The sequence below is a fragment of the Mastomys coucha genome, unplaced genomic scaffold, assembly GCF_008632895.1.
Source record: "Mastomys coucha isolate ucsf_1 unplaced genomic scaffold, UCSF_Mcou_1 pScaffold15, whole genome shotgun sequence".
In the NCBI taxonomy this organism is placed as follows: domain Eukaryota; kingdom Metazoa; phylum Chordata; class Mammalia; order Rodentia; family Muridae; genus Mastomys; species Mastomys coucha.
The window spans coordinates 31446193-31471746 of NW_022196897.1; the positions used below are offsets into that span (position 1 = coordinate 31446193).

Below are 25554 nucleotides of genomic sequence, written 5' to 3' on the forward strand. Positions count from 1 at the left end.
AAGTTTATGTGAATTTATTATTTTTTATTACTATAATTAGTTTTTTTTTTAAAAAAATAGCTCACTATTAAGCACAGACCAGCCTTGAACCATTTTCTGTTGCCCAGGCTGGCCTGAAGGCCTCACCCTTGTGTAAGTACTCAGATTATAAGTCTGTAGCACAATATCCATCTATAAATTTAGTTTTAATTAATATGTAATGTATGAAAATTGTGATTTTTAATAATAGCTGTGATTTTTAATAAATGCTGCTTCAGGAAGGTAAATTATTTTGCATGGTATCTTATTAGGATCTAACAGGTTCTAAAAGGACACATCAGACTATCCAGCAAGGGCCTTCTGTTCCCATTTGACCTCTTTTGTTACCAGTACAAGTAGCACTGAGTGAGTTATATACTTAATTGAGGCATTCTGATTTGAATTTCAATTTACTAGATATGACCTTTATCCTTCCAGGTGTATGCACTTTATTTCCTTCATTCCTTCTCACCACTTAGACTAGAATTGAGACTATCACACAAAATAGTAATGCTTAGCCTGGCAATGGTGGTGCCAACCTTTAATTCCAGCACTTGAGGTGTAGAAGCAGGCAAATCTGAGAGTGAGGCCAAGCTATTCTACAAAGTGAGTTCTAGAGAAAGGCTGTCTTAAGAAACCAAAACCCCAAGCCAAAACAAACAAGCAAACAAATAAATAAGCAAATAAACAAAAAATAACTAATTGACAATTAGTTCTCCTATCTTTAAGTTTGTACCCAAACACTAGTCAAATTTAACCAGTAAGTAAGGTTAGGTAGTCCCAACATAGTGTGAATTTTATGAATAAAAGTATTTACAACTGTTTCTCCAAAACCCCTCTGACCCTTGGTAGTGTTTGCTGAAGGCTACACTGTTGCCACTCAAAATCAATGATGAGTGGAAATAGTATTTGGTTTTTGTGCCTTAAAAAAGTATCTTATTATTATTTGAATAGAGTAGCTTGTGCTTTTTACTGATGGGTCAATTTCATCTGACATTTGAGGTGAGTTTTAATATCTAACTCATAATGTATGATATTATAAAATGAAAATATTAAGGTAATTTTAAGAAATTTCATAAGGTAGTTCTATTGACTTTTAAAGTTCAATTATTTATCAATATAAGTTCATATACAATACAAGACAATGCCAATATTCCTCAATTATTCTGATCCATTTACACCTTAAACTAAGAAAATAATAGGCATGCCACTCTAATCTTCATTTGCTCTTGATTTGTATTCTCTTTGGTTTAGCTTTATTTATGTGTAAATATGCATAGTTCAAAACTTGTTAGTAGCAACACTAATAATGTCATTTATATACTTCACCTTGTCCATTTTAAATGGATTGTTCTATTTATAGAGTAACAGCCTGTAAAATTAAATTAAAAAATTTTAATAGAAAAGGCAGTCCCTTTAAAATTATTATGATGGAAGGAAGGGTAATTTTTTCATAAATCATTTCCAAAGCAACTTTATAAAAACTCTTCTTCTTAACTCTAAAACTTTAAAATAGTCATTGATTTTTTTAAAAAATAACTATTTATGCAAAATAATTTATGACAGATTTTGTAGTACTTGAAAATGTATTCTTATAATAGGAATTTTATAAGACCATTAATTTTAGCAGTGCTAGGAAGCATAAATATAATTTAGGAGCTATTTTCTTGATTGTTTCTAGAAATATATATTGACCCCATTAGTTTTAAGTGATAATATTACTAAGCCAAAATATTAATCCCACAGCACCAGAATTGCTAGCTTTAACCATTTTTTCTGTAAACCCTTTGTTACCATATGTGTTTCACTTAGCTTATCATACATAAATATAAATGTACATTTTAAATTATCTTAGAATTCATTTTTTAAAAACTTACTTCGAAGTAACACCCTTACTATTTTCCAGACTCTTTGGTATGTGCTTGGGGGCATGACAGGGTTAATATCCTTTTGGACACCATTTAATCAATCAAGGTGGTGGCCCTATACTTAGAAAAGCTTCATGATCCAATATTCATTCACAGAGTTATTTATTCATCAAGTAAAGCTCTCGGGGAGAGGAAGCAGTCATTTTCACAGGAAGGACAAATAATCTTATTGGCTCTTTATTAAGTGTCTGATATAGTCCCAAAGTTTTAAAAGTGATTAAGGTACTTCATTCTCACAACAAAGGGAATTATTTGAAATATTTTAAGAAGTTTCTTAGCTAGTTTTGCTACTGTTACATATGAATATGCAACATGAGCATATCATATATATTCATATTTTGAGGCTTATGAATGTTTAGATGCCCATTTGATACAGGCTAGGCAAAAACATATCCATTTTGTACAACTAAGAATTTATGTTATATATATTTTGACAGAGAGTACAATATTAATGATTTCAAAACTTTAAACCATGGCTTTGTTAATTCAGTGTGCACTTGATGAAAGGCAGAGGCTTAGCCATTTTCAGATTATGGGACTTAAGGCTGGATGTTCTAGAAATGAAGTATAAATAGCATTTCTGTTCAAAACATTAAGTACTAAAAAGATAATTTGATAATTCTTCATTTATATTCAAATTTAAGTTTTGATGTTATAGTGATGGATACTTAACGTAAAGCTCTAAGTAACATATTTTTGTTGTTGCCTATTCAGTTTGAAAAATATATACTTAAAAACAGAGGTAAGAGAAAAATAAGTAATCTGTTCAGATTAATATGCAAAAGAACATATTTAATACAAATTCATGAAACCTCTGAAAACTTCACTCCATTGTAATTTGCTAAACCATTTTTCTCTAAAGTACCTCACAAGTTTTCTTTTTTGATCAATTATCACCTATCCCAATTTTTCCTGTTGTAACAACTGAATCTTCTTTAACACATATCCTAAAGATCCTAAGACAACCTTTACAATGGTCAAGGCCCCATGATCCCAACACTTAAACATGTGAATGAGGTGAACACACTATTTTCGAGAATAACATAATTTTATAGGAATAAGTGCTCCAATTGGAAAAATATTAGTGTATGAACTTCTTGGTGCTTCTGAAACTGAGTTATTTTATAGATCAATATTTAGCTTTTGGTAAGATGTATACATTTCTCTTCTGTTTCATAGTGGATAGTATATTAACCAGAATGACACTGGTTGCTATAACAAATCAATGAAAAAAGTAAGTAATCGCACAAACAGGACAGAATTTTACCCACTCATGTGAACACCAGCATGAAACTAACTGATTGTTGAGCTTATTTTTTTGTTGACTGTACATCAGAAAACTAGAAATTTATCTTTAGATAGAGCAAGCATCTTCATCATATATCTCTTGGGTCACTATGCTTATCTACATCAGTCTGGTCAAAGCACAATGCACAGTAACATCATTGGATTGGCGTGGCACTCATTACTTCTGCTTAAGTTTGACTTTCAAGAACTCATTCTTAGAAAGCAATAGCAGATGAAGGAGAAAGGCATTTTTCCAGTGCTCAGCAGCTCCCTAGCAAATGGATCATAGACTGTGGAATATATCAACAAAGTAGATAGTTGTTGGGTATTTTTTCAAAGAATTCTAAGCTTAAAAAATAACAGTGATAAACTAGGAAGACCCTGAACCGGGTAAGAATTGGAAGGTTCAGTTCTCTACCATGCAGCCTGAGTTTCTGGTCCTTGATCTGCTACTTTTCAGCCTACAACCATACTCTGCTTTCAAACAGAAAATATCTACTTGGAGAGAGCCCAAAGGAAATCTTAATTGAAAACTGAGCTAATGAAAATTAATTTAATCACAATAAAAGAATAACCAATAAATCTCGGCCATATACTAGATATACTAGCTTAGTTAATAGTTACTGTAATGCTCAAGACAACTTTATATCTATAAATGGGGAAATGAGGTGCAGGCTGAGCAAATACTCAGCATCATGAAGTAAAAATGCATTGATTTCTAATTCATCTTTAGAGGTCTATCATACTATCTTATGCCTCATAAAAGACAGAAAATGATGTTTGAAAAGAAAGAAGGCAACAGTTTCTTCCTGAATGAAAGAAATATGTTACTTGGTTTAAGTTACACAGTGTGTACATATGTGTGATTTATCCCTATCCATGAAGAGCACATACAGTCTACTTCTCTTCCCTGTAGGGCACTTTCCACCCTCTGAGACCTGTAGGGCAGGTCTCAGAGAGGAACAAACTTAAGAGATCAGTGTTCTCTAAGAATACAGACTCTGCCGTGAGGTAGAAAGTAATTTAACCTAGTTAGAAATGAGAATATAAATTAAAAGACAAAAGACAGGATTTGAGATCAGGCTATGAGTAGTACACATGAGGTGTCATGGAGTTGATGAAGGTTGTGAGACTTAGTATAAATGGATGGGAACTTGGGAGAAGGGAACTTACAGAGTCTTACAGGGAAGGGTGGGAGAAGTCAGGATTACAGTAGATAAAGACAGGATCTGTCATCTATGCTGGTGATAGCAGGCAAATCTTGGAATTGGTAAGAGTTACATCATTATACATCTTACTTTAGAACCTATTTTCGCATATATTTTTAATTCTATGTAACCATCTGGTAGGGTCTGGCACTTCATGATTTATTGCAATATTAGTGTTTATCTGCAGAACTAGTCTTGTAGTTACAGGAAATGGATGCAGGGCTCTGGGAACAAAGTTTGAGGAGGAATTTCCAAACAAATGCTACTTTTCTAAAGCTCAAAAGTATATTTCATCATTTTTACCATTCCATACAAGCCTCTACCCTTCCCTGCAACTACCTATTTTTTAGAACAATTGACCATCCTTAGGGCTTACATCACTTCTTGTCGGTGGTCACTCTTGTAAAGAATACCTCACCATTGTTTTCAAACCAAGGAAAAAGATCCTGAAGGAAAAGAAGAGCGTTTTCAATTCTCTAAAGAGCCACCTCTGACACTGACAGTTCTTTCTCAATCTCAAAGCACTTCTAGTGACACTGCTGCTGTTTTTTAACTTTATATTGTTGCTGCAGACATCATAAATTGGCAAGGAGTGGTCCAGGGGAATGCTGCAAGGACATGTCTTGCTTTCAGATCCATCTGACACCTGAATTCACAAGACAGAAAACAGCTTTCTTAGTGGGTAGTGCAGAAGGTGAATGATTATTGAGAGGTGGCTTTTCAATGTCATAGCACCACTGAATCCAACATGCTTTCTGCACTCCTGCCCCAAGACTCTCAGTGTAAGCAGAAGCAGTTTGGGCTATACAGTCTTCTAGAAGCCTTAGGATGAAGAGCTATGCTTTAGTGAAAACCCATATAAATCTCAAAGACTTTTAATCTATATGTTGGCAGTCTCAGCGTCTTGATTTTAATGGAATATTCATTTTGCACTTATGTTATATCCTGGTTTTTCCTCTTCTTGAATAATTACATCAAATAATTACATCAAAAAGTGAGTGTTCAAAGTGAAAAAGAAAAAGTTATATTTAATTCTCTTCCAGAGGAGTCTTTAGGAAGAGGAAACAAACAAGCCTGCCTAAATCAAATTGTTGTTATGGTTATTTTAATAGCAATAATGTTGACAGGTGATAATAGCAAATGAGAGAACTTAATCCAAGTATTACTAGGGGAGCTCCAACAAGTGTACAGAGTACAGAATTGAGCAATGATTGAGTTGCTGGCCAACTCAGATGCTCTCATACCATGGAGAGTGCTTCGAATTGGAGCAGTCCTCTAGAGTCTATAGTGCTATATAGGCTGCTGTATTTCTTTAGCAGCTGTAGTGTACATCCCTATGAATTGCTAGGTTGGTCTTCTGTCTCTGCTCTCTCACATGGAATGCCTCACTCTTTAAATCAAGAGACTAAACTCCGTAGAATATCAAATTATAAATTTTTTTTATGTAGCCTCCTTTGACTATGTCAAAATATAGAATGTCATTTAACCTTAGTCCTAGTTTACTAGGAATAACTGTCATTTATACCTTACCCATTGTTTAGGCCATCCCTCCACATTTTTACTTTGTATGCTGCCTAGATTTATGCAGAGTTATCAGAGAGGAAGAAGCCTCAATTGAGAAAATAACTCCTTAAGATCAGGCTGTTGGCAAGCCAGTAGGGCATTTTTTTTGAGTTAGTGATATATGGGAGAGGGCTTAGCCCATTATGGGTGGTATTGCCCCTGGGCTGCTGGTCTTGGGTTCTGCTAAAAAGCAGACTGAGTAAGCCATGCTGACTAGCCAGTAAGCTGCACTGCTGCATAGCCTTTCCATCAGCCCCTTTTCCTGCCCTTTTTGAGTTCCTGTCCTGACTCCTTTGATGATGATTTGTCATGTGGAAGCACAAGCTGAATAAACCCTTTCTTCCCCAACTTGCTTTTGATTATGGTGTTTCATTATAGCAGTAGTAACAATAATCAAGATGTACTGCTTTAAAGACCACACATTTTAATTATTAAGTCATATTTTTCTGATTTACAAGAAAAAATTCTTTCCTGTGAGGGTTTCTTAGTTGTCTTTCTATTCTCTGGCACATATTTGGCATGTTATAAGGGGAAAGTTGCTGCGATGCCATCTAGCCCTTCAGTACTGCACTGACCTGTGTATTGCTAAACAGATACTAGTCCTCCGCTGTCTACTATGACTTCTTATGTTGCAGACTTAGTAAAAAGGTAATGTTGGGATTACACCTCAAATGACTATAATCCCTCGTTAGTTCTGTAATAAAGGAGATGTTTTTCTTCTCCTTAGCACCCCATGGCATTGCTAGCACTTTGATTTACCTTATCATTACAATATCATCTTTGAGAATTTCCACTTGTAGCACTACAAGATGACCATGATGGCTCCACTGAGCCTCAGTCACGGGGATGAAAAACTTAGTGCCATAAAATTCCCAATAATTGTTTTCTAAGACATGTTGGTACTTTTCAAACATAAACTCATTATACCGATTTGAATCTCACTTCAGCCAATCCATGCCAACTGACTGCTCTTATTAATGTCAGTCTCATCCTACATCTAGGTAAAGATTTAATCTGAAAATAAATGTGCTAACAAAACCCACAGGCATGACTTGAATCTCTTCACATATATGATAATCAAGTATGGGATTATGATCCTTGGAAGAAACTAAAATATATTATGGCATGTTAAATTATCCAAATAACATTGATATTAAATATTACATCAAATACTCTATTAGTTGTTGTCACTTAATAACTTATGTAACCTTCCAACAAATATTTTTGCTGGTATTTTACAGGTTGGTAATCAATAAAAGGCTTGAATGATAACTTGGGGTCTTGAAACTGGGGTCCATCATGAAGCTTTAAGGGGTACATCAGATGGACTCTGAACTTATTACTTGTAACGTTATTGCTCTGGTAGAATAGCATACTTCCCCTGTGGATCACTCCTTGCACTCTGTGTATCACCAAAACAAAAAGAAAGACTTTTTCTTGTGCTTGTGGTTGATATGATGAGAAAAAAGAGCCAATTTGTTTTTAATGCTCTTTTAAGATCTTCAAACAAAAATTTAAAAATAAAATTTTATTTAGTCAGTTTATAATCATGAGAAACACTTGAACAAATGTACACTTTAATAATTAAAAGCAGAATGCCAAATAATTTTTACAAATCTAGTACTATTAAAAAAATCTCTCCATTCTTAAATTTTTATTTGAGTTGTACTTTTCCAGTGATTTGAGTATTCTTCTTTAAATATTGATAGATGGTATATAGACTTTGTGAGGAAGCCTGCTATACATGCATCTCTTGTTCTTATGTGTTTATGTATATAATTTAATATAACCCTTATGGAAGACATCTTGTTGTAAGCATGAGTTATCTTATGTGTTACTGAGAAACCCTTGGTGGTTATCGTGGTGTGTGGGATATAACTGAATCATATATTGAATTTCTCCAGTTGTCTGAAGAGTTCCTCATCTCTTATTTATTCCAGTCTTTGTGCCTCATGTGGATCATTTTTTTCTCTTCCCACTATTTTCCATGTTGAGGAAACTACTTCCCTTAAATTTATCTAGGCATTTTAATTAATTAAGATCTGCAGTGTTCTTATTTAAGCAATTCAAGTGTTTTCCATAGAAGTGTAAAACTGAGCACTAAAAGTTGTGTTTAAATTTTTTTTCAGTGACTTAAAATAGGTCCAGTAGTTTCCTTTCGTGAGAAATATTCATGTAAGATTGGGAAAGAATCATATTGGGAAGTCACTTAAATGATAGGGAGGATAAGTGGAATGGTTATTATGCTTCAGGCAAAAATTAATCAAGAAAGTCTTCTTTATTCTTTCTATAGCAATGAAAATCTATAAAATCCTTGCAAATGCATTAACAAGTTATTTCTTTACTTGTACTATCGCATTTAATAGCATTAGTTAATGAAATATTTGGAATTATAAAGAACAGATTGTTAAGCTGTGTAAACAAATTGCATAACCTATTCATATAGGAATGGACTTTGAACTGCTTTGGGGCAGACAATCAGGGTTTAAAAATAGAAAGAGTATTAGCCCAGGATCTATGTAGAAGCTGCAAAGTTTCCTTGTGCTATATTGGTGCATAAGCTATGTATAATGTCTCTTGAACAATGAGGTAGCACACGAAAAGATTAAAATGAAGAACAGAACCATGTGTGGCCTTAGGGATACATGATTAATTAATAAACACTTATCCAAATATTGTAACCATATATTGACACTCAGCAAAATGCTATAAACATGAGTTGAAGTTATCTCTTAAGTATTAATTTCATCTTCCATAGAATATCTTGAATATGCGTGTTAGTATAATGGCTTAACAAAACATAGCTTTAGCTCTTGCGTTACAACATTCTTACAAATATTATCACCTGGAAGTTTTTAGACAAACAGCTCTCTAGAGCCTAGGCAGTGACAAGGAATCCTTTGCATCTGTGGATTGGCTTGCTCCTGACGTCTCATTGTTCACACCTGACAGGTGCAAGGAGCCCATCCAACAAGAACAGAGAGCTGCTGGGTGTCTTTTTATAGAAAGAGCAGTTACTGGGCATGACTATGTTCCTTAGGCTAGAACACAGACATGAAGAAATCGTATAGTTTAGAAAAGTCATTGCAGTGATTTGGGGTGTGTTATATATAAGATATTGGGTGACTTATCTCTAGCAGAGAATTAGCAAATCTACCAATGCAGCAATAGTGCCACTGTATCTATTGGTAACTGCAGGATGAATACCTTACACATGTCCATATGTTTGACTGTACCCCGGTCCAAGAGTGACATCCTCATGTGAACGCTAAGAGAGTATGGTCAGTTCTGTAATGTCAAGAGTGGTTTTGAGAGTCAACTACTTAAGTAAAATTTAACAAAATTCTAAATGGATATATTTTATGGATCAAATATTAATGAGACATTCCTGATTCATCAAATGCAATAGCCACAATTATATATACCCATGAACAGACACTTTGCACTGGTATAAGTTTTCACAATTTATTTCCTACATTGTATATCATCTTTTCACTCTCTTCTCACTGTTTTGAAGATAGGATAGGAGAGACTTTTTTTTAACCAGCCTTATTCCTTAAAAGTGAAAATAATATTAATAAAAACAGCAGCAATGTGTATAAAAATCACTTCCGTGTTGTACAAAGATCATTTGGTGTGTGGATAAGATATTCTAGTACCATTTTGATTCTTTCTAATTTCTCTGTCCTTATAGTGCATGTCAGGACATTTTTTTTAAGGGTAAATTTTATTCTTTAGGTTTTTTCTTTTTTTTTCTTTTTCTTGTTTTCTTGTTTGTTTGTTTGTTTTGTTTTTTGTTTTGTTTTTGAAGACAGGGTTTCTCTGTATAGTATAGCCTTGGCTGTCCTGGAATTCACTCTGTAGACCAGGCTGGCCTCGAACTCAGAAATCTGCCTGCCTCTGCCTCCAAAGTGCTGGGATTAAAGGCATGCACCACCAGTGCCCAACATGTCAGGACATTTTTTTATTAGGTATTTTCTTTATTTACATGTCATAAGATATCTCCTTTCCCAGTTTCCCCCCGAATAAAAGAAAAAAAATAAATTAAATTAAAATTAAAAACAAAAGCAAAAGCGAACCCCTGTTCCCTCCCCTCTCCCCCTGCTCACCACCCTACCCTCTCCTGCTTATTGGCCCTGGCATTCCCCTACACTAGGGCATAGAACCTTCACAGGGTCTTCAATGAAGGAGCTAGAGAAAAGACCCAAGGAGCTGAAGAGTTTGCTGCCCCTTAGGACAAACAACAATATGAACTAAGTAGTACCCTCAGAGGTCCCAGGGACTAAACGACCAACCAAAGACTATATATGGTAGGACTAATGACTCCAGCAGCATTTGCATAGCAGAGGATGGCCAAGTCAGTCATCAATGGGAGGAGAGGCCCTTGGCCCTGTCAGGACATTTTTAAACATAAAATAATACCTTAACAAATATTGGTTAATGTAAAATTAGCATTATTTGGAATTGATTCCTTCTTGCTCTAGTGAATTTTTAGATTATATAGGTAATCTATCTATATAAAGATACATGCAAATATGTTATATATATATATATATGTCTATGTTGGTAAGTAGGTATATACATATGTATAATATTTTTAAGTATTTTAGATTGTAAATATGATACCATTTTGCTACTTAATCATGTGTCAAACAGACTATTTGGATTTGAGAGTTTGAGAACTTCTATATCTAAAATTTCTGTTTAACTTTAAACTTTGCAATATACTGGAAGAAAGACATTGAATGTGTTTTTAACCTTGCTAACTTTGGTCTTTGAACCTTCTAAATAGATAAATAATTTTTTCTCCACATATTGGATGAAAGAATCAACTACAATGAATGTCAGGTACACAAAGAATTTTTAATGATTCGTATCTGTTAATCCCATCTTACATCCATGTAGTTTACTTCCATATCACATTATTACTGTGATCTAAGCACACCACCGCTGTTCCTGAAGGTTACTGTGGCTGATGACCATCTAATGCCGCATGCACTCCAATTTTACTTTATTCTCCAAGTTATTTTTTTGTTAAACTTTAACAGAAAAAAATGATAGCTAGGTATAAATAATACTTCTTCCTCTGACTAAAAATAATTCAGACACTTTATATCCTTTTCGAAAATTTTCAGTCCAATGTGGTGTGAAATTCTGGGCTGAAAATCTGTATTTCTGGTGAAAATACTTATTTAACACAGAAAATGTGGAAGTTGAAAACTAGTTCTACTTTTTAATCTTTTCTGACAAGTAATACCTGAAAGAGTAAGAAAATTAGAAATTCTGAGTTTGCAGAAAACTCTAAATTCTCTCAGGAAGCAAAATTTCCATACTTCCCCAGGGGTCAGCTCAACTCAAGACAGTCCTGCATTCTCATAAAATGTCCCCTTTTTCCCCTTTATCAATGAAAAGATCTAATTGCATAAATCATGACATTAGCTCTGAGTCAAATCTCTTGGTTTAATAATCTAAGCATTTTAAATTGTGTAGGATAAACATAATGGGCACTATATTCGAGGATAAGTATAATATTACTTTATAAACATGTATAAAATTATGTCTAAATATGGACATTCATAGGATGCTACAATTATCTTCTTATTCCCAGCTTGTAGCGTTTACTCATTCAAGTAGACTGTTTTAAAATTATGCCCTGTAAACAGTGGCTCTTATGGTTGTGGATATTTCAGGAATATATTTTGTATTGTTTAAATTATGTGAAATTTCCAATTTTGTGGGTCAAAAATGGGCATATAATATATCACTTACACCTTTCTAAAGCTTACTATTTTTCAACTATAAATTAAACATGATAGAAAATATACAAAATGTTTGGTTGTAACAAATTTGAGGCACACCAATTTTTTTTATAGTCTTTCAATTGTCAATGTATTCAGTAGAATGTTAGTACTTCAGGGGAAAATGGTCCTTCTATACAAATGGAATTTGAGCAACTGTTATAAACAAATTTAGGGTAATTTAAAATATATAAATATCATTTAGTGCCAAGAGGATGCCAATCAAATAAAACCAGTTGACACTCTCTTTAAGACACTCTCTACATAAGTTTATTTTATTATAAAAAAAACAATTTGTCTAAATTGAATTTTTAACTAAGATTTGTTTTTAATTTTTTTTTGGAAAAACAATTTTTTAAACACCTGTTTCATCATCATTTCATTCAAATCTGTTGGAACAGCCTCAGAAATATTGGGCACACTGTGGATCTCTTATATAAGGATGCATTGCTTCTAGCCAAGTCAAAAATGTTAGATTTTAGTAAGGCAATGCTTTCATTTCTTTACAAAAAGAACACAAGGAAGACGTAGATAATCTTCCTGAAGTTTATGGGTAGCCATGGTCACTATGACAATGTTCATCTTAGAAGGAATGGGACAGATGGCTTTTTATTGTCAATGAAGTACAATACCAAACTGCTCAGATCATGTGCTTGAGGTCAGGTGACATCTGCACTTCAATCTTCTTTGACCTTTACTGTTTGCTTATAAGTGCATTCAATCAGTTTATGCCTTTGAATACATTATCTATGAAACTATGTTAATAGTTTATAAATAAGCTGCTATGCATAATAAAGCGAATATTATTCATTATTATGAAGAACAAAGCAAATAACACATAAATTCTCTTGCATGGTGCCTACCATCTGACTACTCAGTGCTTCACAAAAGCCTGAAGGTATTGGTCATCTGTGTTGCTATCACATAGGAAGAGATACTCCAGACAAACGTGACTACTCTGCTGCTTCCTCAGTAAGCTCAAGGATTTATCACTGGGACTGGGAAAAATACCTCACCAATTTTCTGATTATACCTATATTAGTTTCCTATTGACTTACTCCAAACCACATAAACCTGACGCCAACAGAACAACTCACCCCCATCATCTCAAGTGATCCCTCACTGAGGACTTTTTGAAATTTCAAACCATGTGCTGGGAGATCAGCCATCTCTCTCTGGTCCTCAGTATTCTCGGACTTATTGGGACACTGAAATTCCCTGCAGTTGTAGACTGAGGCCTGAAGTCTCAGGCTGATTGCTTTCTTCAAGGCCAGCAAGATAGCCTCAGCCTCAGGAAAGCAATGATAACGTGTTATACATTGGTGTTTCCTTAAGAGTTATTCGGTTGCTTCAGGTCTGCTCAGGTTAGAGTACTTTTTGGTGAACTCATCCTAAATGCATTTGGCATCTTCTTTCCATGTTCAAGGTATTTTCACTGACTCCATGAAAGATAGTCATCAAACTACAGGTCCCGTACACTGTGAAGACGAGAGATTGATCTCTCTAGGCTTTTATGGAGACTACGCATAAATTTTTTTAAAATTTTTATTGGATATTTTCTTTATTTGCTTTTCAAATGTTATCCCCTTTCCTGGTTTCTCTCCCTCCCAGAAACACCCTATTACATCCTCCTTCCCCCTCCTTCTTTGAGAGTGTTCTTCCATCCACCTACCCACTCCCACCTCTCCACCCTCAATTCCCCTGAAGCATCTATCGAGCCTTCATAGGACGAAGGACAACTCCTCCCAATGGTGACTGACAAGGCCATCCTCTGCTTCATATGCAGCTGGAGCCATGTGTACTCCTTTGTTGATGGTTTAGTCCCTGGGAGTTCTGGGGTGTCTGGTTGGTTGATATTGATGAATTTCATCTTCTATATCTCCAGACATTTAATAATGGGCATTTCATTTGAAAATTCTGGGTAAATTTCAAGTGCTAAGGCTTAGTAAAAGTGGAAGAAACTATGGGCTCAACATGGAAATGAAGCATCAACAGTTGATATATCCTCATGAAAATCCTTTTTTATGTATCAAGGGTTAGGTAAAGAAGATTGTCTTGGATAAAGGATGGTGCTGATGGAGTATTGTTAGTTTGAAAGGAGAAGAAGGAAAAGTATCTTCGTTCCTTGACCGGCCAAAAAAATAATCTCAAATATGTACACCATTTTTTTAAGTGTAGCTTGCCTATGAATGACTTTCACTTGGAAAGAATCAAACCTTGATGAGTTTTGATAAGAAAGCTCAAGCAGTTATCATCGTATCTCAGAACAACAAATATCTTCAAGATGCTATTCCTTTTTTTTATCAGTTCCAAATAAATTGAACTATCACTAAGTTTGCCTAGATTTTCCTGTTTGTGGAAAAGGCTGAGTCAATTTTAGCCTTTTCTGAAAATGAACCTACATATACAGTTCTAATACATTGTACAGTAGGCAATGCTGGAGCAACATAACTTATAGACATGCAACTGTGAGAAATTGATAAAATATTTTGACTCCTCCAGCATATTAGTTTTATGCTATAGCTACATGGTGCGGTAGGGGTAGAGGTGGAGGAAGAGACAGAATGGGAACAAAATTCATGAACACTGAGTAGAGTCAATAAAAATAGCCATAAAAGTAGAATTAAAACAGCTTCTATCTTAGAATTTTACTTCACACTCTAGTAAACTAGGTTCAACTTTTCCATGATATTTTGGACTAACAAAGCAAGTGAAAATAAGCAAGAATTTTCTAGTAGAGAGATTTGTGATGATGCTATGAGGCTGTCACCATCCAGTTGGCTACATGATAGCAGGCAAGAGACTAAGTAAGAGATAGGCCTTCTCCATGCTGCCTTGTTTAAAGAAAGAGTAACCTGTAAAACAAAGATAATTGTATTCAGTTAAGAGGACTGAGTTGGTAAGAAAATGTAATATGAAATATATATGATTAGAATATGGAAGTGCTATAATAAATATAATTTTAAATGTTTATATTGGCATGCTATATTTTTAAGCTAGAATATAATTTTTTAAATTGAAAAATAGTATGCCTGCTGGCTTATCATAGAGAACAAAAATGAGCTGAGAAATTGATGGGTAACTCAAGACCAGAAGGTGCATGTGTCTACTTAGACTGAAATTAATGATATTTAACTGTTCCATGATGCTATTCAGTGAACTACCTAGGGAAACAGAGTCCATCATCAGTTCGTTGAATAAATTATTCATATCTTAGATATGCAAGAATACAAATCAATAGAAAGTATAAATGCAGAGAAATTATAAAGACTGGTCGTTTGACTTTGAGTGAAATTTGATTTGCCTCTGACCTTGCTAATAGATACAATATAAAAAAAGAAAATAATACTTTTTAAAAGGCAAAAATTTTCATGAACTTTTCCCCAATGGCTACCATTTGCTTTTCTTTGTATACTACACTATTGCCAAAAGGGATTTATTGCTTAACTAGCCTTCAAGAATGCAATAGGAATAATATAAATCCAGTACTTATGTATGAAAGTATAGAATATAAATAAATTAAAACACGATAAAATAAATAATATTTATACAAATTATGCCTATCCAAAAAATGAAAACACAACATTAAAATAAACTATATTAAATACATCTGTGTATATAGCTCAGGGTACACTTGCCTGGGACCTATGAGACCTTGCTTCAGATCCCCAGTACTGTAGAAGTTAGATTTTGGACTTTATATATGTATATTTTAATGACATATATGATATATACTCTCTCTCTTCACATATATATATGAAGGTGTTTTATTCAGCTATTCAGTCTACTCCTGTAGAATCAACTTTTTTTCTTTGTGGCCTATCTATCTTTTCTACAAACATAAAAAATATTTCATTTAAGGCGATCAAAACAAGTTCCAAAGTACAGGAAAATACATGCAATGAACATTGACATGATGCAGACACCATTTCTGATCTGGGTTCTCCTGATATCAGGCTTTCTGGTACAGAAATTTTGGCTAAAATCCCTGTTAAGAAAAGCCAGGTCAAACTGGTCTTATCAGTCTGAGTCTGTGTAAGTCTCTTGATTTCTTGGCCAGCTAGTTATCTGCCTATAAAGGAAGGATTGGAATGAAGGAGGATTGTTCCTAAACCATTTCTGCAGAAAGACCCTCCTTCAGATGATGCATGTATAAGGACAAAGGAGTTTAGACTTGTGAGCTCAGCTTGCTGTGTACTTGTGGGCATGTATAAAGTCCAGCACCACATGAACTGGGTTTAATAATGAATGCCTCCATCACAGTACAAGAGGGAAAAGCAGGAGATTCAAAGTTCTAGGTTGTCCTCAGCTACATATGTGCTTGAAGCTTGGCAGAACTATGTGAGATCTTTTCTCAAATTTTTTTTCCCAAATCAACAAACAAAGTAGTGATCTATTTATATCCATGTTGAGAGCTAAGGCTTTCATGATGGTTAAATATCTTGTGGCTTTGATTTAATGAGAATAAGAAACAATAAATTCTTTTGGCAATTATCATGGTTCATCAACCCAGGGCATGGAGTATTTTGGAGATGATGGTTCTTTGCAGTAGAAGATGTCCTGTGGTCCATGTGGAGTAGCAGTATCCTTGACATCTGCCCCTCTAGACACAACACCTGAAATTCTTGTAAATATTTGAATCATTTTGAGTTGTATATCTAAACTGGTGCCTTTGTGTGAATGATTATATAGATGGCTAACAATGAACATGTTAGCAACAATACTTATATTTTTCTGTTGTGCAATAATTAATATCGCTCAACATGAATACATAAAATCAGTAATTTTTATTATTGATTATGTATTTTTCTATGCATAACAGACAATTAGCACAATTTGCAAAACAATCCCTTCTTCTCTGAGTGCAGTGTGGCTATGGTCTAAAAGAATAAAGTATTTTCCAAAATTAAAGCTAACGTACTTTATTTCATTGCTTATGGTTCTTGATAAAATCCTGCAAACACAAGCAGTCTGATGTTATTTTCTGTTTACAGTATTACTATGTTGTTTTGGTTAACAGAATGAAAAACAGCGCTGTGATACCACAAGTAAAAATGTTTTATTCTTAGTTTGTTTCATCAATAAAAGCTGACATTTTTGCAAGAAAGATGTTATACTATTGAAATTAACTCTTAGTCAATTGTAAATAATTGTATTATATCGGTATGTTATCATGAAGATTAGAAATCATTTCCTCCAGAATCATGTTTTTGCTTCCTCAGCACTGTTTCAATTGAAAGGAATTTGAATGAAGTGCATCTCATTACTAACATAAAGTAGATGGAGCTTGAATAATTTTTATATTTATTTTCCATGGATGGCTATTACATTTCTTATCCTATCTATCCAAATTTTATAAAATAAATTGTTTTAATCCGTTCTTTGGAGGGAAGCAATGAATTTATTTTTGCAAAAGCTATGCATCTGAATATATTGTAATATGCACAAAGCTCTGTTAACACAGTTATTTATATAAAAAGTGTAGCTGCCCTACCTTTTATTTAATTTACATACTCTATTTACTTTCCGACAGGTTCTTCTCCTTGCATTTTTATTTACATACCAAAAATGTCTTCCCAGATAAGTCAACTAAGGCTTGGATGAACTGCACAATCTGACACTCCATAAAATACTTTATGTGTTATGTGGTTTATATGAATTTTTAAGCTAATAATATAGAAGTTTGGAACTATTTCATCAATGATTTTTCTACAATAGCACCGTGTTTTTCATGTATGGGGCAAAGGGAATATTGTCTTTTGTCTGAGATCATGTCTAGGATGGGTTATAAAACTCATTCTCAGTCTCTTTGTTTGAAGTAGAACACATAAATCACTAGCTATATTTAAATATTATTTGATATTTTATATAAATTATTATGAATTTCACATTATATGAGTGCCAGATGTAGACATTTAGAGACGTTTGTGTGATCTAATCAATAAAATATTATTTTTCTCCTCACTTGTTGAAAACAACAGTTTTCTTAGCTGTTTTATAACCAGTGATGAGGGTCACATACTACAAAATATAGAGGACATGGTATGTCAAAACAGTGACCAATTTTAGAAATAAAAACTATGTTGTATTTCTATTTTGCCTATCCTCTTCTTGTGCATAGCTTCTGCAAGCATGGCTTGTATTTGTGTAGCCTACCATTCATATTCTTATGCATTTCTGATATAAATAATTTGAATTTTTTTCATTCAGTTTCCCAAATTATTCTAGTCATTATGGATGATTCATGAGAGGATTAATCTCTTGGATGTGACATCAAACTAGAGAGGAAAGACAGTACCTATCCTATCGTCTGCAGTTAAGAACTTGCTGCGTATCTTTAAGCTTTACTTAAAGTGCTTATAGTAATTGAGTGTGCATGCTCAGCTCTGTTAAACCCAAACAGCAATATGGGAGAGTGTGGTTTGTTTTTTAAATGTGCAAGGCAGGAAAATTAGTGAAATCTGTTTAAGTCACAAAACTGCCTCATTCAGGACCCAACTCAGCAGCATGAAAAAAAGTAACTCAAGTTAACTGTACTTTTAACATATGTCTAAGCTCACATATTCAATTCACTTCAAATTCCTTCCTCCTCCCTTAGATCTGTCTGCAAAGAAAAGCAATGCAAAGATGGTAAATGGGTTTTGCAGTTCATGAGCCCCAGATTTTCTTTCAGGATGAAAATGTTCCCCGTTGAGGCCACATATCTTACGAGAATGAATGGTGATGTGCATCAAGAACAGTTAGACTTCATTGCCAAGCCCCCCGCCACCCCCTTTCTGACTCTCAACCATACACATGCTTATGGAGGTAAAGACATTTTGATTTTCTCCATACTAGGAAATTTTGAGGAAGAAACAAAGCCAAATTTGTGGACAATAGGTTAAGGAATTATACAGATACTGTGGTGTAGTCACCCAACTTGCACCACAATTGTAGGATTACGTATTTGGAAAAAATATGATGAGTCCAGAATGGGGCTTCAGTATGAGAGGATGTTGCAGACTCTGAGCAGCATGGAAGCATGGGACGTTTTTCTCTCTGCCTCTCAGCAATCATAATAGATCTCAGATGGTTCAGCACTGGTGGGTCAGTCTTCATTTATACTCAAGCACGCTTCAATAATATTCTCTCCCAGTTTTTATGTTACAGGCCTAACATTTGATCGTATGTTTTCTTTAGTTAACTTTCTATATTATATGGCAATCTCTCTAGTTATTTTTTTCAAAGATAAAAAAGAAAAAAATGCATGCTCAAAAAATGTAGAAGTTATTTTTGCAGTAACGTATGTCATGATTTTTAAACATTCAGGCCTTTAAACTTTTTTTTATAGTGTATATTCTTGCCAATCCCAGCACAGTTCTACAAAGTAAAATATTTGGCAGTGAATTCATATTAACAGATGGAACAAGAAATTAACACGTTTTTGCTTCGCTAATTCACAGTTCTTTTAATACGCTAATTCTAAATCACCTGTTCTGACTTTGACAGGCTACAGACACCTGTTTGGGGTAATATTCCACAGCTAATTATTACATGAGAAATGCAGTTTCCAACAAAAAGGGTTTCGGCAGGAATTTTTCATAGTTAACAAATTAGTAATATCATTTAAATACAAATATATCTCTGATGTCTTCATTTAAATGCACTTAATCTCCTACTTATCTCTCAAGAGTGATACGTGAGCACAAGGTTGTCCTCTTAGTTTAGAATTCTGTCTGTCACACTTTACACCACAGTTGCACTGATCAAGTCAGAATGTTCTTACTAGTCGCAGCAATTTACTGTAATACGATATTCTAAATCACAGGAAAAGAACCTAGAATGTTCAAGGGGCTGGAAAAATTCCTAACTATATGTTAAAAATGACTCAGGAGAGTTAAAAAGAAAAGAGGGGTGTGTGTGTGTGTGTGTGTGTGTGTGTGTGAAAGAAAGAAAGAGAGACAGAGAGAGACAGAGAGGGGGGGAGAGGGAGAGAAGGAGGGAGGGATAGGGAAGGGAGGGAGGGAAAAAAAGAGACTGACTTTCACTGAACTGGAGAATATGAAGAACCACCATAGCACCATAGATGAAGCCCAAGAGGATTAGTTCCTAAAGACAAAGCAATGAATAGTGGCAGAGATTTTATTCGAAGAAAATCACGCACCTACTCTCCTTATATCTGAACTTCTTAACTCAGAAACTGCTTTCCACAGAACTTTGAGTTTCTTTAACTCTTCTTATTGGCCTCGGTGCTATCCATATGGCTATTTCCCCTCTCTTGCCTTAGAGAGTGTCCCTTTGCAGTACCTGTTTGCTTAGCAGTCTGCAGGAAACCCATATTATAGAGGAGTGTGTGTCTGGGGAAGGGGGAGGGTAGGTTGATGGAATATGAAAGCAAAAATCAGAAACGTAAGGTTTTTAGATGTTTGTAACATAATGACAGATGCTGAGGTACAGTCTCTCTTTAGGTTTGCCAAAGGTTCCATTTTGTGTGTCTGTTTTTTGAATCTCTCTAATTGCTGTTCAGCTTTCTCTGTGGCTTTGCTAATGCATCTTCCTTAGCCACGTTAGGGAAGGAGAGAACTTGTCGTTTCTTTAATTAACCTTTATATCTTAGTACCAGATAGCAGAGTTCACCAGGCAGGCACACTTCAAGATTCATGCTGCTTTGCTCTGATTTTTAAGAGTTATTGCACACTGCATATTTTTAATGCCTTTTTACATTGTAAGACTTAAAGTGGATAAGGAACGAGTGGTTATTTCTTTTTTTATATGCACACTCTTTGTAATTTTGTTGTTTTTCTTTCAATTGCTACTCTAGAAAGTACACGGTCTTTTCTTTCAAACCATGCTTATGACATCGCTATTTGCAGAAATTTAACTGGCAGCCCACCCCAGGAAGATAAAAATCCTGCAGCATCCAAGTTCGGTTCCCTCCTACACCCACACCTGAAACCATATTTCTGCCAGAGCCTACATTCTGCTAAGGAGGAAACCAATCTTTTATAATATTTCAACATACGTGAATTTTATTTTATTTTTAATTAAAAAATACATTTCTCATCCAAATATGCTGGATGACATTTAAAGCTAGGAAGGAAGATCCCAGATAACTCACCTTTACAATTAACTCTTATCAAAAGAGATAGTTTTCTCCCTGCACCTTGACTAAGTGTGGGACGGTGGCATCTCTGGTGAGAGAAAACATAGATTGCAAGCACCCAAGCACTTGGCTATGAACAGAGAAACACTGTCCCACAGAATCCTCTTGGGCTCAAGATCCAGAAGAGAGATATTAGTCCAGAGTTCAAGTGAGATCTGTCTTTATTTGCAGTTCATCAAATACTCAGGGGTAGACAGAACTTTCTGGTGTTTTCAAAAGGTGAGACATGTCTTAGGAAGCTTAAATTTTTCTGAAAACAGTTTTAGATGACCATTGCTATCCTTAAGGCATAGTTTAATGAAAAAAAGGAAAGGTTAGCAATCTTGCAGAAGTGTGTTTGCCCTTTGTATAGAAGATAATTTTTTTTAAAGTTTTCATGATGACTGACATTACAATACAACATGGTTTCATTCATTGGCCCTAGATAAAAATGAATCAATATTTAATAGAAATCCCAACACCTCTAATGCATCCAACCATAAAGAGACTTCTTTCCTGTAATGAGAGAAAATCTAGGTCATTTTACTGTAAACCCACCATATGTATTCTATTTGTTCATATGCATGCGAGCATGTATATGTTTGAGGGAGGTTACTTGCTCTTTCAGAGAGGATTCCAGGTCATACTAGGCAAAGAGGCTTTGTTCGAGCCCACATTACATTATTTATAGTATTTTTTTGAGAAAGTAAATATATATATCAGACTTAAATAAAGGGAAACGATTTATTTTATATAGCTTTCAGATGCTATTAATTGATAGCCACTATTACAATACTTACCTGTTTTCTGAAATAGCTTTCTAGACATATAACCTCCAGTCCTACATTTAGAATTTTATTTATGAAGCACTGGAAAAAGAATTAGATAGTATTCGTTGTAAAAATCTAATTCTCTTGCAATCTTAGACCAGTTTTACTAATATGTCATCTGTCTTAGAATTATAGTAGTGTTCTAATAACAGCAGCTTACATAGCCACACTTGTGGTTTCCAAACGCAGCTACACTTAAGACTCAGGAGGTCTTTTTGAAATTAGGAGAAGGCAGAACATTTGCTATGTTGACAGGGGTGGGACACAGTTCCTCATGTACTTCTTCAGATGCAGAAAACAATGCCTGCATGCTACAACTTGTACAAACAAGAAACAAGAGTTCCAGGACAATTTTAGCTGCTCTTTGCAACATTTTTAACCTGGACAATGGCCTGTTATAGTTACATTCTGAAATGACCTTTGCCTGTAAAAAATAAATACACTTGTACATTTGTGTCTGCTTAGCAACATCAGATTTTCTTTTTAATCTGAAACTGTTCCGAACTGTGTAATATCCAAGGACAATTCTTTTGTTTGTTTGTTTGTTTTGTTTTGTTTTGTTTTTAGAGCCAGGGTTTCTCTGTGTAGCCCTGGCTGTCTTGGAACTCACTCTGTAGATCAGGCTGGCCTCGAACTCAGAAATCTGCCTGCTTCTGCCTCCCAAGTGCTGGGATTAAAGGCGAGTGCCACTACCACCAGGCTGAGAACAATTCTTATACTTCCCTTCTAGTTTGACTAACAAATCGGAATCTGAATATAGAATTGCCAAAGGGTGAGGGGATAGATAATAATCTTCAGGGAATGTCAGCAACTGGTCTAATATATGTACCATGTGTGAGCACATATCCTCATGAAAGAATGCTGAGAGCTTGTTATCAGCTGCTGTGATAAACTAAGTCTAAAGCAGGGCAGGTAAATGGCCTAGCATATGTTCTAGGCACATAGAAATGTAACAGAGAAAGGAATAGAATAGGGCGCCTATGATGCATAAAATCAATTCTTCTCGAGTTAAAGATATCTTCAATAGCAGGAGCAGAAGAACAGAGGGCGCTTTTGACAAGTAGATAACATGGTGTTGGCGTAGTCAAGGAGTACATGGCATGCCTCAGGGTGAAATATAGGAAGCCTTTTTTACAAGTCTGAGCATGCCTGGAACTCATAGTTAGAAAGATGACTAGCAACTGTTATTATAGTGCTTTATCTCAAAAATTAAGGAATGTTTGCTCTATTATTTAAACTGTTTTCAGAAACTAAGTTTTTGTTCTGGATGATTGTGTAGAAGGATTCAAGTAGCCAATGTATAGTATGAACTGTGAGAAGGAGAGACTGCATCACTATACTGACAGCTTTGTCCCAGCTGGCAGAAGTTGGTTAAAGTGTGGCATTGGAATATAAAGTACTGTGGCAACTCTCAGTATGGGGAGGTTTAAAAAGCATACATCAAAGGAAAAATTATAGTAGTAGTTATTACAAACATCTTCAGTGCATGGCACATAAATACCCAAAGCATCTTCTGGACAGGCTATGACTGGTCCAACTGTGTAGAAAATCTCTTTCCAGAGTCAATATCATTCAATGTTCATTTAAGGCTCAAACCACAGGGTTATGTCTTAGCATAGTGGTCCTCGAAACTAGAATCTAAATACAAGAATTTATCTTTACTATCTCAATCAGAGCTATAACTTCAAGATAAAAGGCTTATTTTTCAAAAGCCAACAGAAGGTTCTTTTCCTGTTCTTCAAAACTTTTGTTAGCTAGGCAGCAAACCCCTCATAGTCACGAGTATTTAACTTTTCATTGCTGTTCTACTCCTGAGAGAGGGTGCTCTTAACCAAAAATGAGACCATCAAAGTCAACCTTGCTAGATCACTAAGAGGATTAAGTCAGGAACTGTATGGCTGAGTGGGAATCACTACATGCAAATAGACAGCCTTTCCCTGAGTAGCTATTGTGGTATCTTCTCCACAATGATGCTCAGTAGTCAATTATTTAATGCTTGCTTTAACCAACGAAGTTTCAAGTATCTGGTTGAGACTGCCACACAATATTTTCTAGTATTAAGCCTCAACTGTAAATGAGAAAAAAAGTCTCTAATCCATTCATTTCTCTTCTGAGAGATTGAAAATAGAAACCCACTACCAATCCCAATGTCTGGCCATGGTCCTCAACCTGACAATCTGCCTCTTGTCTTTCCACCCAACAATATGCTTATTACTTAGTATAATGTATTTTATAATGATACAATATTGTCTGATAGATTGCTTTGTTTTCTCGCTTTGGCTTTTTAGTTCTTTAGTGCATATCTGAAAAGAGATCCTATGTTGGATCCCACTTTTGTTTGATTTAATGCTGTTAATTTATATTTTAAATAATGTAGTATTTTCTCAAAGTCCCTCTTTCCCAAACCACATGCTCTTCTACTTATACTCTTCTTATATTTCTGTTGCAAAAATCTCCTCTTTCAATCCATTCCACAAAAATATTTCTATCTTTTTGTATACTTTGTCACTTGCCCAAGGTATTGTAATTGTAATTAGATTAGAAAAACTCACCTTTATATGTCCTTTTGTGTGTTCTGTGCACTTATGGTTTTCCTTAAACAAAAATAATAAATAACAGGTGGGTAGCTAAATATATAACTCAAGGGAATCAAGCATTGCAAAGAGGAGGAAAAGGCTATGTCAGAAATACTCTTTATCTACTGCGTATTACTGTATACCTGAGCCACGTAAGAGTGCTCCTCAGCTGTGGCCTTTCATAGACCAAAGCCTCACAGTTACTAGGTAATACAAAATAAACATTTCTACTTATCAATTATAATTTTTTCTCAAAAATGTATTGCCACGGGTGTCCTAATGACTATGCTTTACAACTTAACAGTAAACATTGAACATCTGTTCTTGTTCCTATGTCTGTCTTGATAGGTAGAGACAGTTGTGTCAGATGAGGGAGGTGAAACTGGGTTAGAAGCAAAAGCCAAAGCTGAGGTCTTATGTAGCCCATCACCTGATTCAGCTGTACCAGTTTCCTCTCCCAACATCATGCTTTCTAGCAGATAAGGGTCAAAAGATGGTGGAACAGGACAGTCATGGAACTGAAAAGATCTCTTCCAGATTGGGACACATTGTAGGCTGGTGTTTTAGAAATAGCCACAGGGGGAAGATTGCCAAGATCAAAGCTAGTAATCCAGATTATACAAGTGCAGCCCTATGCCAGGACCCAGAGTCTGGCTAAAGATTAGAGGAAGAAATTCTCCTAGAGTGTTAGCATTTTTTTTTCTTTATTCACTTAGCTGCAGACTGAGAGTAAGACATAAGACAAAGGAGATATGTTAGTGACTTTACTGCTGTAATCAAATACAAGATCAAGCATCAATTTAAGGGAAGAAGGGTTTCTTTTGGCTCTCAGTTAAAGGACACACAGTAAATCAAAGAAATCATGGTTTGGTAGGTATGGCCATCAGGAGCAAGAGGCTGGCTGGTCATATTGCATCTATAGTAAAGAATCAGAAAATGAAAAGGAAGTAGAGACAGGGACAAAAATCCCTCAAACTCATGCTTGCAGTGACATAATTTTTCAGTCCTTAACATTATGCAACTTTCTCAAACAGTGCCACCAGCAAACACAAGCATCTATGGAGAAACTTGTTTGTGGGCACAGCTGCAGTATCCTCTGGTTTTGGAAATGTTGAGCTTGCCTTTGGAAGTCCTAATAAATATGGTTAAGACATTTAAAACCAAAATTAATCTTACATTGTCATGTCACAGTGATTATGCTAACAACTGAGTTATCACAAGTGAC

At 35.0% G+C, this 25554-nt stretch overlaps 1 protein-coding gene and 1 long non-coding RNA gene across 6 annotated transcripts in view; both read left to right on the forward strand.

The window, feature by feature from the left end:
• LOC116090138 overlaps positions 1 to 6359 on the forward strand; it is a 28224-nt gene extending 21865 nt beyond the window's left edge. The window contains exon 2 of the long non-coding RNA XR_004118577.1: positions 61 to 6359. This is a non-coding gene — a long non-coding RNA (uncharacterized LOC116090138). The remainder of the gene's footprint in view (positions 1 to 60) is intronic.
• The window catches only part of Arhgap15 (Rho GTPase activating protein 15), a 611414-nt gene that overhangs the window by 166340 nt on the left and 419520 nt on the right, over positions 1 to 25554 (forward strand). The gene's annotated exons all lie outside the window — the stretch shown is intronic.